The following is a 13884-nucleotide window of genomic DNA, read 5'->3' as shown; positions in this document are numbered from 1 at the left end:
AAAATTTGAATTTCTCCCCAAGGTTTGCATACATACTGAACTGAACCATGGATTAACGTCACAAATCACGATAACCCTGAGGCAGCTTTATTGTTTACTGTAAGTAATGCAAAATATTTGATTTTGGTAACATATTTAAACTCTTAATTCCTTCCGATTAAGGCATTTATATTAAAATCAGTTTAAATCAACCTGTTGTGAAAGGCAAACTGTGTGTATGTGCCTTGTACAACAGGCCTGGATTTGATTGGATGTGATTTTTAGTTAACAGAAAAGAAAACCACCAGTGCGATGCGGAAATGCGGTGCGGCAGTACGGGAAATCTGCACCCGATTTTTCAGTATGGCAACCATGCACACCGGATCTGGGGCGAATTATCCGCGGTGCCTTTTTTCCCATTTTCGTCCTTGTCCCCCTCATTTGCTGAAACGTTAATTCGACATTAAATTCAATTCACAAATAACATTAATGTAATCAAGTGAACATCAGCTACATTTGCATCTTCATTGCATCCCAGCTGCTGGGCAAACTTATAACGTTTTCTCTCATTTTGACCTGTGCATCAGCTCAAACAAGGGATTTCATTGGTTGGTTTACATTGGTGTATGTCCACAGCAGATACCGAGGTCCGTCTGAACATTTTCCCCCCCAAACAAATGTTCTGCAGCAGTGTGCATACGTTAATAAGAGCCCATAAAATCAGTTTTAATACATTACCGCGACAAAAATCTGCTCGTCTGTCATTTTTGAGGAGTTCTCTTTTGTTTGGGAACGTCGCCGGGTGAAGGACTTTTGGGAAGTCGTCGTCCAGCAGCACTTCACCCACAAACTCCGGCTCAAACATTTTCGGGTGTCAAGGGCCACATTTGAAGATCTGTGTGCTATAATCGGGCCATTTGTGGGACTACTTCACGCGTTTCTTTGCTGTTTTCCATCGAGAATTGCATTAATGTTCGCTTCTTTTATTAACTGTAGAAATGTTTTAGTTTCGTCGTCCCCCCACACAACTGTAGCGTGACGTGACGTGACGTACCACGACGTCACATCCGGGTTAGTCATGATTTATTCGCGAAACCTGTTTCCACAACAAAAAGTCGCATTTTCCTTTTATCGATACGCTGACAAATCCACCCCCTCCAAGCGTAAAAACTTTTTTGCGAATTTACTGCCTTTTTTCGATTTTCTGGCGTTTCCATCCAAGTATTTATTCGCAATTTTTGAAAATGCGAATAAGAAAAGGTGGATGGAAACGCAGCTACTGTTTCTTGCATGAGGACCATTATATATTGAGACACTTTTACTTTTGGGTTTTTCAAAAAATGCATTTTGTATTGCAACATACTTGTCACCATATTAGATTTTTATTGTTCTGTGTAGCTGTGGTTGGCAACAAACCTGCATCATGGACAAGAATTGATATTCAATAATGAACTGAAATCAATATGATATCAATATATCGCACACTTTCTAAGGTCGTGCCGGTACGTGGCTTCTGAAACTGCTCCGGAGGTGAAGTTTACTAAGCAAATTAATGTGAACTCAAAATCTAAATTAAAAATTAGGATTAAAAATGTAATCTTTACTTACGAGTTGTACATTTTCCTGATATCACTTTTTAAAAAGAAGAGCGTCTCCAATTGAAGTTCTGCTTGAGTAATCCATAATTCATTTTTCTACTCTAAGAAGCACTTGAAGGAGATGTTGGAGCTCCGTTCATATACGAGGAAATGCTTTTCATGTTTAGCTCCTGTCATGTTCTCTGCTTTAGTTTCAGGAGTTTGACAGTGAAACTGAAGGAGTAAACTTTATATTATAGACGACTGTGGTGTGTCATCACTAGACTCGAGGACACATTATGGCCTGCTCTGTACGCTAATCAGACATCATGTGCCAAAGAAAAACACTTACTTTCACTGTCAAGAGGAAAATGTTTTTTTATGCGTTGGTGGCCTTAAATGAGTCATGTTTTTGTACAGCCCAAAGGGTTCTCCAGCAGCAAAACACTATGTTTTTCACACCAATTTAAGAAGGACTTGATTTATTTAGAAGTGCACATGGCCACAGCGTCATTTTCATGACATTGGTTATTTTGTGGCTGCAGTAGAAAAAAATAAATGTACGGCCTGAAAAAGTTTCCATTCATGCACGGCACATATTCAGTCGGAGATAATGGTGGCTGATATCCACTTGCAATTTGTTGTAATTTATATAAATAATGGGACGTCCTTGATGTCAGACAGGGAAATAAAAGCAGGGAAATAAAAGCAGTTCTCATTTGCAGCAGACAACCTTCAAGTGTCTGCAAGTTGAAATAACTACTGCAAGCAGACTTTATTAACTGTTGCTCGCTAGTTAATTAAGATAACATCAGCTCCAAGAGGTCTTTTAAACAATGTCACTGACTGTCTTTTTAATGTTTACAGCTTTAACGAGAACCCTGAAGGTGTCTTAAATATTCACTTGATGGCTACGTACATGATAATCTGCTGACAGACTAAAGCTTCATGTGTCGCTCAAAACGTTAGCATCCTCTGCAGCTAATGATATAAAACATGGACAGTTTGTTTTTCCTCATTTTGTTCTAACATAACTGTTTAGCCAACATAAGAAATACACATTCTTGTTCATATTTTAAAAATAATTTCACTTACAAAAGTAAAGGCTTCGAGGATGAAGGCTAAATGGCGTATTTGGCAAACGTATTAGCGCCGTTGTGTTGCTGGAGGGTTACCTAAATCTAATTAAAAGTTGGATAGAGCCGCCAAAGTTAGCCTAAACTCTTACATAGTATCTCGAACAAGGTCTAGTGACCTTTTTTCTAACCGGATACAAACAATTAAAACCATTAACTTCGGTAGAAACCCACAGGTGTGTTGTGCCAAGTTATGGTTGCTAAGCTAAGCTAAAGAGTATCTCACACTGAGGCCCCTCTGGACCCAGACACAGTCCAGTCTGCTGAGCTTGCATCAGACTGAGTGCTTCTTTGGTGTTTGTCTCCTGAGGCACATATTGTTCACCAGCACTGAATACTTGTGGCTGTTTGGCAGTCTGAACTGTCACTCCATAACTGGCAAACTAAACTCTGTTTTTCAGTCAAGTTCAGTTCAGGTTGTTGTCACTTTAAAGTCAGAATTATAAATGTGTCATCTTTCTCTCAAGACGTCAGCCGCGGCTCCTTTAGTGTCATTAGATCTCCTGCCACTTTGAATTCAGAAAGATAATCTGGCTCTCTTTGAAGCTGTCGGGCCGTCAGTGTCGTTCTGTCTGCCTAACTCCACGTCTGACTGCTCTGCTTGACAGGAGAGAGATTCGAGTCTGACTGCTGAGAAAACCTTTATTCTGTGGTTTTTCCAGGTGGACTGGAACCAAAGAAGATGACCTATATCAAATCGAAAACACGAACCACTCCGAGCCAACAGAAAGAACAGACAAGACTTCAGCTTGCCAACTGTAAGAGCCAATGAAACAGGTTTATTGAAGTGACTCATTTGGAAAAACTTTAGGCCAAAAGTGATATGAGTGTTTTTCATGTTTTCATTCTGTGACCTCAGTGTTACACCTCGTTTCCACGTAGCTTCGTGTGCGTATGCGAGTCACTCGGAAGTCTATTGGTTCCTACGAGAACCACCAAGACATGTGTTTTTGGTCCAGAACTCATTTCAAGTACGTGAAATTTCATACCAGGTTTCAGACGGAAGTTAGCACAAATGTTCGACGGCGTATTTCAGCATCCTCGTCAGAAAAACGACCATGCAAGATAACTGTGAAAGCAGGTTATTATGACCAATACTGGCCTTTCTTGTTAGGCGGCGACTTCTAGTGGCTGTAGTAAATCTAATGGCAGTAAAGGAGGAAGTCAGGCGAGGACTTCTGCATAGAACGGAGATCAAGGATGGGTAGCCAGGTCAAACAAGCACAAAGCTTTTACCCAGGACACAGCTGTTAATAACGTAATAAAGTTATGTTATAAACCTAGTACGCCACAGGCAAGAAGTACTTTTCTTGCCTAAACCTAACAAGTACTTTTTGTTCCTAAACCTAACAAGTAGTTTTGGCGCCTAAACCTAACCAACGGTGGCGTCTCAATCCATCCGTAAATAAATGCTTTTCCTTGCTTTGCACACGAGGGGTTTATGTCTTTAATTACGGACACAAAACAAAACTGTGGAAACGAGGTGCTACACAGAGGTGGTTTCTTCTTGCTACTAAAAGAACAACTGAAATTATTTTCAGGTTACTCCTCTGAAAGTCAAAGTGGCTCGACTGAATGAGGAATTTCCTTATTTCTGACAAAGTGAGTTAACAACAGTGTTACTGCGGCCTCCGAGAACACCAAGAACGCTCGTCAAATTTAAAAACTCTTAAATTGCTGAGGTCAAAAGACGTTTTTTAACAAAAACAGGATCACAGTTTTTTAATGGTTTGACCCAGTGAAGGGTTTTTCTGGTCTCTCAGCCTTTTTAACTTTCTATTCACTGATTGTAACAATAAATGCTTCGAGTGGCCTTGACCGTCATATTCAAACTTAACCTTTCCAAACCGTCACTGCAGCAGGTAGCTTTAAAGCTGAAGAAACCAGCACGACTCTCACCGTTTCACACTGTAAAAACAGCACATTTAAACTCAAAACAACACTTGAAAAATGCAGCACTTTCCTGTGAAACTAATTTCCATCCCCACTGAGCAGAAACTAAGCTTAATGGTGGCGACTAAACACGACTAACACAAGTTTCCCAAACATCATTTGCATCTTACTACAGTACATTAACGCTGGCGTTTATAACGTGTTCGTGTGTGTGTTGGTTCGTCAGACGTCCCTGTGGGTTAAAAAAAAACTATCCATACAGTAAGTTTGAGGCTGCTCATGAGCATCAAACATACACAACACTCACAAAGACTCCTTGATGCCTTTGGCTCTTGAGATTAATGGTTTCTTATTCAACAAAAATACACCCATACAAGTGTTTAATACAACATTCACAGTGTTCAGTCACAATCGATATCCTGCGGCTCAGACCTGTGTCGGCTGAAGCAGCTGACGTATTTGTGAAAGCGATGCAGTTTGATCAACATTCAGGGCGGCAGGATCCTTCAAATATCATCTCTGCCCAGTGCAATCAAATCACAGCGAGTCTGTTTCTATTTGCATTTAAACCACAGTTGCTCATGCAGCACGACGGCAGCTGATACATGTTAAATTAACCTCCAACAACACTTTAATGCTGTTGAAAATCCCCATAAACAGTAATTTAAGGTGCTCTGCACTCAGCGGAAAGAATTGCTGACTTTCCTTTGAATAAAATTGCTTGTGCATGTTGCAGGTTCGTGGCGCACACATTGAGGAATTGTAATGCAATATGTGATTTTCTGGGGAAGTAAACACACAGAATGATACTGAAATTCACTACCGAGCTTCTTTGGTGCCGACACCGCAAGTGAAAACACAGAATTGTTGGTTATTTCTGAGATTTTGGGGTAATTTGCTCCTTTCAGACCGATGGGGGGGGGGGAATGTTTAAAATACTCATTAGGGTGATTATTTTATTTCAGATTTCTGCTCTGGACATTAATGAAAGTCAGCATATATTTAATTAGAAAGGCTAATTTGCATATTTATTCATAAGATATTTAAAAAGAAACAAAAAAAACTTGCTGTTAGTAATTAACCAACCTGTTCTCACTTACAGCTTACAGCAGCTTAGTCAGCGGCATTAAGCTTTAAATTATGACGCTCTAATTAGCCCTCTAACGTCAGTTTTGTGATACAAACTGAAAAACAGTCAGCATATTATGACTTTTGGACTCTTCTCATAACGAAAGGTCGAGGTTATGGCTCCAAAATTAGAGTTAAAATAACTACGTTCAGTCTCATAACTTATGTAAGTTTGTGACAAAAGAAATCACAAAATTACAAACAAATCACTCTTGACTCTTGGGTCATAAACTGGACATAAAATATCATAAAACTTGTAATACATAAAAATGATTGTCTTGATGTCAACCGACGTGTTCCCGACTCGTCAAATGCAGCAGCTTGGTCGGTGGCTTTAAACACAGCGCTACCAGCCCCATAGTGTCCGTTTGCACTCCTTGGTCAAGTTAGCAATAATTTAAACTCACAACAGTTCACATATTATGACATGACTTTTGGACCATTACCAATGTTATGGAATGGTCACGGTTTAGTTATGTTTAGGCTCCATAACTACTGAGTTAAAATAACAACGACAGTCTCATAACTAACGTAAAGTAAGTTTGACACTAACGTAAGTGAAGTAAATAAGCCTTTCACGTAACCATGTCAACTACAAAACTTAAAAATAAATTGCTCTTGACTACATTATTAACTTTAATGAACGGTCACGGTTTATAGATATATATTTCTCACGGTTGCTGACAGTATTTTCTGGTTTATGGATCGCTAAGAAGAGATATCTAAAGTTCCCTCTGTAAAAACCTTCGACTCTGATATGTCAATGAAATGAAACAAGAATTTAAAAATCTGGCTTTCTGTTCCTTTCCCACAACTTTATAAATATTGCATTATATAAACCAATTTAAAACAGCATGTGTTGCTTTTCTGCAAATGCCAGGTACTTTATTTTTTGGACAGTGTTTGTCTGGCACCGTCCTGCAGCGTACTCACTCTGCTCTTCCTCTTCCGTTTCAGAGTTTATGAAGCCGAATGCGTCAACCTGAATCGAGGAATCAGGCAATCAGCTGGATTTATCACTGAACACACACATGGATGATCCCTAAATCCCATCTTCTGCACGCTGAGTCTGTGTATCAGGATGAAACGCTCAGAACTGGAAAACAAGCCAGCTCGGCGAGCCAGGCTTCCACCTGTGCTCAGTGTAGTGTTGAGATACTGAGTCGCCTTTCAGGTGTAGTAATGAACCTTCTGGCAGCCATTTTGGAGGTCTGCAGCTCGTTGGCATCAGCTGTGAGCTGCTGATTGAATTTTCTAAATGTAGCTACAACTCTGCTGTCTCACAGGACAGCAGGTGAACACACATGCTCATTTTCTCTGCTGTTTTTTTTTTTTTCCCTTTCTCGCCTTGGAGAAAAAACGACTTTACAAAAACATAAATGTGACAGATTTGTTTGTTTGTTTGTTTTAATAGCATCAGGTTAACCACTGTAGCACTTCATGGCTACCTGAAACCATCGTCATCATCTTATAAGCACATCTAATAAAAGCTAATGCGTAGGCCCAGTTTAGCGTAACATTAGCAGCTAGCAGCTGCGTTTTACATTAATTTAACAATCATACCTGTTAGCTACCTAAGCTAACTGCGCTCAAGCTACTGGACAACTAGTAATATACTGTACGTGGAGAACAGAGTAGAGCTAACGACACGAAGACAGCTTCCTGTGTTTCAGTGACCTCAACGCAACAACAAAAAAACTGATCTCACATTATAACTCAACACTATTTGCACTATGAGTACAGTAACGGTGTTACAACCGTGTCACCTACAAATTACATTCACATACAACTTTACAACTTTACTTTGGCTAGTACATTTTGGACGAAATATTTGGGCACTTGGATTATTTTTATCAACCAAACAACATAAAAACTGCCGACCTTTTCAATAGTTTTCCTTTACTGTCCTCTGTAGAGAGAAAGATGACGGGTTTTGGTTATAACTCAAAGCAAAGTGCAGGAAACATTGTTGTCTTAAAGGTTAGATATTGAAAACTTTTGGGCCAACGGTTCCACGGCTAACTGAGCCATGAGCTAACTGGCTAACGGTCGCTAACTAGAGTAAAAGAAAGTTTGCTCTCGAGCTACCTTCAAATACTGACAATATTCAACAAATCATATCTTTTAAGTCAAGTTTAAAAGTTACCTAAGTTGAAGTACATAAGTATTATTAGTAAATACAGTATTAGAATAATACTTTATTGTGTTTTTATCAATAAATACACGTAAGAGCATTTTAATTTTGAAGTTTATCAATGTGGACCCAATTTTATATACCACACTCCAGGGTAGATTAGCAGTATAGTACTACATTATATCATATTTCCATATTATGTTTTTTATGTAAAAGTAACTAGTAACTACAGCTGTCAGGTAACTATAGTCGAGTAAAAACTAATTCCCTCTGAAAGGATAAAGTATCATAAAAAGGTGGACAGTACTTGAGTAAATTTACATTTACCACTGGCTTCATGTCATTCTTGTGTCAATACAATTTTGACACTATCAAGTATTTTTTTAAAGATTTCTCACTATGGGGCAAAACGATTACAAAACACAATGATACATGTAGCTACAACAGAGTATCGCCTTAAAAATCTGTTGTAGCTAACACGTTAGCAAACACTTTCATATCAAAACAGACACAGAGCAACGTTAGCGTCCAATCTGAAAGTAGTGTTTTATCTTTTTTATCTCTCTTTTGGTCTCCACCAACGCTTCCAAAAATGTTTTGTCTTTAGCTCGCTGTCAACAACATGAACTGGTGTAGCTTGCTGTGCGGCGGCAACAAAAAAACGTGAGCTAAAAAACATCATTTAACTCCATTTTATCATCAGATATATTGATTAATGCAGGTATAAACGTTTAAATATCACCACCAGACCTCCATAATGGCACCGGGTCACTTTTAGAGACTGAAACACCTCCACAGAAATCCTGCTGAACAAAGATTATTTAACCACGTTCATTTTTAGATGTTCATGTGAAGATCTGTTTCTGCTTTCAACGTACTACAGCTCTAAAACTACAAATATCATGTCGGTAATTTATTTCTGAGCAAATCGTCAGATGGAAACTTATAAAGTCGAGATTTACAGACTTCCATCCTTCTGTACAGCACTTACTACTGATTACCATTCATGAGCTCTATACCTGACTGAGTAATGTGATTCTTTAAAGTGTGCACTATCTTGTTGGAAACTGTTTTTTTTTTTTTTTTATAATTGTCACAATGTTAATATGCATGCAACCACCCTCTGGCTTACTCTAACCACAGAAATACACCTGATATCCAAACGTATGAAGAGTTTCATCACAACAGGTGTCAAGTCTGCTCAGTATTTTTGACATATTACACATAATCTGTCTGTTAAAGGGGGATTCCGGTATGTAATCCTTTGGGGCAACTGCGACCATCACTAAAAGTGCCTGTTTTGACCACTGACAGACTGAGATTTGGATCTTAAGTGTCTGAAAACAATGTAATATATAATATAGGCATGTTTTGTACACATGTCAATATAGTACAAAGCCTATGCCATGTAAAAACTTGGGAAGTACCTTTGGTTTGCAGAGATGTTAATAGCTAACATTATATCCTGGCGACTGGGCTGTATTATTTAACAAACAGGTCTATTTCCATAGGAATCATTCCTGTAACGTTGTCAGACATTTAAAATATTATCTCAGCCTGTCATTGGCAAAAACAAGCACTTCACGTGGACGTAACTTAGATGGTTGCAGTTGCCCCAAAGGATTACACTGCAGCCGTGTCGTGGCTGCTAGCTGAGGCGATCTATTGGACCGATCCAAAACCTTTTGTAAGAATGAATCGTCTCCGCACCAAAATATGTAAATATGGGCCCAGGTTTAAAAATACCCTTTTTAATAAGGGTCTTTTATTCATATCATCCATCTCGACTGACTTCGACGCCTGTCGTCTTGTACTGAAACTCTTCATACGTGATCTGCATTTAATTCATGTTTCCACAGTTATGACATCAGGACAAAGCAGTGAGTTTTGCATGTGACCTTAGTTATAAAGCACCTGCTGTAGTAGGCACATTGTAGACATTGTTGTGCTATAGCTCAGGGAAAATACCATTAATTGTCTCTGATAGATGCTGTGGATTTAATAAGTGAACCTCAACTTTTAAAAACCCTTTCACCAGATTTCACCGTAACAGTTTAAGCATATTTACCTGAACTCTTGTCAGTTTTCCGTCTGTACATTTAACTGTAAGATATCTCACCACGGTTGCTCGGTTTCTCTCTCTCTCTCTCCCTCTATAACGTATGCTGTGTCCTATTTATAGTAACGTTTTTGGTGTTTTGAATGCATCCCCGACATATTTGACGGTTTTAGCTGCTTTGCGATGTTTCTCCCTCTCCTCACACCTTCGTCGGCTCCTTCGCCTTTCATGTGTAGATATTTTTGCCAAAATCTTTGCATATTGCCAAACACAGCTCTGAGCTAATCACACACACAGAAAATGAATGCAACTGAATCTACATATCAGACTCATCATGGTGACTATAGCCATATCCTAGACAGTTTAGCGTGATGTAGAACATAAGGAGCACTGTCATGTTGCACAACATCAGTAGTCATCTTATTGTATTTACCTCCTCTTTAAATCTTTACTGCTACATGTGTATGTTGGAAATTAAAAGTGGTGTTCACTAAAGCAACACGCAGGTTTTAATAAACGATGTAGCGTTCACGGTGAGGCGAGGTGTTAACGGATCAGGGAACAGATTGGCGGTATTGATACGGGTAGATGGAGCATGGCGTCTGTGTTTTTAAAGCGACTCACACTCACAAGAGTATTGTATTTTTTTAACATTTAATCTAACGCCCTGTATTTGTACTCAGCACTGATGAGTGTAACTTACCATTTATTGCACATATTGTTACTCACTATTACAGTAATCCTCCTCCTAAATGTCTTTTTTTTTTCAGAACCCGATAATAACAGTGATGTTCTCGTGTGACGGTCACCTTAACAGTACGATTTGAGAATTGTATATTACTGATATTCTTTGTTTTATGTAAAAGAAGAAAGAAAAAATAAACTATTTCAATACTTATACAACATCACGGATGTTGCCGTGTGGTTTGTTGTGCTTCCTCCCGACTCGAGTGACCACTTCAGACTGAATCTGATGGAAACACTGCAGAGCGGCTTACTTTTCCAGCTCTGTGACAACAACAAGTGTTGTTTTTTTCATTAACTTCAAAGTAAACAATTCGCAGAACCAACACGTTGTGGGCGCCGGACCAAGGTTTGTCAAACTGGAAGCAAACTCCTGCTGAGCTGCCAGACAGTGTTGTCAGATGGGAACTTAAATGAGAAAACACAAATGAAAATTGCTTATTCTAACACTGACAACCATGTAGGTAAATCTAGTGAAGCAGGAAATGTATTTGTATAAGAAGTTTTCCTCCACACCGGCAGTCTGGGGTCACGACTCCCATCTTCAGGTTAGTGTTGACATTTTATCATCCGTCCACAACACAAACCACAATCTTCCCCTGACCCAAAACAAACAATAGTTTGACATTTGGGAAATTATTTATTTTTGGCTGAGAGTTAGATGAGAAGATGGATACCACTCTCATGAAGCTGGAGCCAAGAGATGGTTAGCTTAGCTTAGCATAAAGACTGGTTAAGTGCTCCATCCACAAGCTAATATGAAGCTCAAGACAACACGATTGTCTCGTGTGTTTAAAGGGTGGAAAAACCAAAGTGTAACAACGACAAGCCGCACGAAGTGAGAAAAAAATCCTGGATCCCTCCCTTTATCCGGCTACGCAACAAAAGTTATTGAGGTCTATTCCTGTCCGAGACCATCGACTATATGAAAGACTGGAGCCAACGTGACGTCACCCACAGGTTTCTGAAGAGCCATAATGAAGCCCAATGTTGGTCGTACTAGCCGTCGGCATCGGACATCAAAAATTGGCAAAGAGGTGGAGCGTGGCTCGAGCTGAACCGAGCCTAGTTAGTTAAACGATCCCACTGAGCTTGAGGCTACTAAGCGAGCTAACACTAACAAGCTATCTGTGTTAACAAATGAAGATTAGCTCATTTTGCCTCACGTAACAGAGGCTGTGTGTTTGTGTTCAATCTGCACAAAGTTGACACTCACCAGACACTCCGTTTCTTTCTGCTAGCCTGCAGTGTCTTATTTTCTACGCTTCTTCTCTGTACAGTCATTAAGTAAATTACATTTCCCTCCATTTAGCAGTCAAATAAGAGAGTTACAGAACATTACAGTGGATTTTGGCATCTCCAGTGCCAGTCAGGGCAAACAAGAGTGACTCTGTGAATCCCAAAAGTTTTAAAAAACAAACTCTGTACTCTCCTCGACTCCCGGTGCCAAAACATCGGCCTCTGTCTCTCTGCACCGGCCTGTTAGTCCAGTTCACGACACAACAAGTCACATTATGTGTCCGATATCTGAATTAAAATTCTCCAAAAGGCATCAACGTCACGAATACTACCGAGAGATAAAGTTCAGTGACTGCAATCAGCTGAGGTGAAGCCGATCAGACAGCTGTCACTCGAAGCAGCCACGCCCCTAATTATGCCTAACTTTAAGCCTTAATATAACTCAAACGAGTGAGTTTTATTTAAAAAATGATAAATTAGGTATAAATAAAAAAAGGTTTTTTGTACCAGGCTGTTTTTCTGCTGTAAAGTTGGACTTTAACATCTGGTCTTGTGACTCGCCTCAAGTTGCAATTCGAGGAACTTCAGTTTTCGTAATTTCTGCATTGGCTTCATTTCTCAGCCCCAGAGACTGACGCTCCGAGACCCGTCCTCCATCCAATAGCTTTTGTGTAATCCTGCTGACAAAAAAAAAAAAATCTGGATAACTTTATGTTTCTATGCAAAACCGGTGCATATAAACATGATTGATATGAAGTAAAGTTGGCAGGAACAAGGCCGGAAACAAGCTCAAATAAAACTTCACTACAGCAGCCGAGGGAGCGTTTCTGCTGCTGTGGGAGATATTTTAGCACTAAAGGTCTCGGGCCATCTGGTCCGGTCTAATCTCTGAATACAAAACCCCTTTAAACTCTATAACAGAGCCAGAATCTTCAGTACAAGGTACCAAACCAGATTTGGACATGAGGCAGAGTGACTTCTATCAGAGTGCAACTGAATACCTGAAAAGTAATACTGCAGCGTCCCCGGTATAAATTAGGCTCCTGTCCTTGATTATAAGAGTAAAACTTTAAACATCGTCCTAAACTGTAAATCATGTGAGCAAACAGGCTCTCAGGAGGGATGAAGGTTCCTGTGACCTTGTGCAGTCTGAGCCGTCAGCGTAAATGCTTTAGGTCCTGAAGTCTTACTGTCTTTGACATAATGACTCCCTTTTGATTTATAGGCACTAATTTAATGACGAGGATTCTGATCCTCTTCCAGAAGACAAAACGTCTCATATTTCACTCAGAGATTCACTTCGTTTTGGACATTTTGCTCAAAAAGCTGAGCTTCCTCCTCTAAGACGCAGGCCACATTATGTATGCAGGAGGCTTTTTTTTCTGATCTGATGGTCAGTCATCCTTGATTAGTGTTGCTGTTTTAAAACGCTCCACGCATAATGCCTCCTAGTGTGCCATCACTCATGTTATGACACCCTTAGTCAGGAGCTGCCAGAGAGAGAAACTACAGTTCGTGCACATTTAAACTCTCATAAAAGCAGAGCTGCTCTCAGAAGTCTGACTAAGACTGTTTTTAATTTTAATGCATAATAAATAAGGTTAAAGTCTCAAAGTTGATGGCGAGAGAGCTGCCAGGTGAGACCAATGTTCGGTATTCAAAGATTTGTTAGTGTGAAACCACCAGATATGTTTAACAAGCTGAAAACCAGATTTTTTTAATGAGATTTGGGGACATTTTCAGCCCAGTTAGTCGAAAAAACCTGAATATTTTTGATGAGATGAGAAAACTGGATGTTTTTGACAAGACATTGGGACAATTTACAGCCGATGCAAAAAAATAAAGTTTAAGTCTCAAAGTTGATGGAAAGACAGCTGCCAGGTGAGACCACTGTTCAGTATTTCAAGATTTGTAAGCGTGAAACCACCAGATATGATTAACAGGACGGGATAATTTACAGCTGAAAACCAGACGTTTTTGAGGAGATGTTTCAGA

Source organism: Pagrus major, chromosome 9 (genome assembly GCF_040436345.1).
Source record: "Pagrus major chromosome 9, Pma_NU_1.0".
Classification (NCBI taxonomy): Eukaryota; Metazoa; Chordata; class Actinopteri; order Spariformes; family Sparidae; genus Pagrus; species Pagrus major.
The sequence above is the reverse complement of the archived record's forward strand: the minus strand, read 5'-3'. Positions refer to the sequence as shown.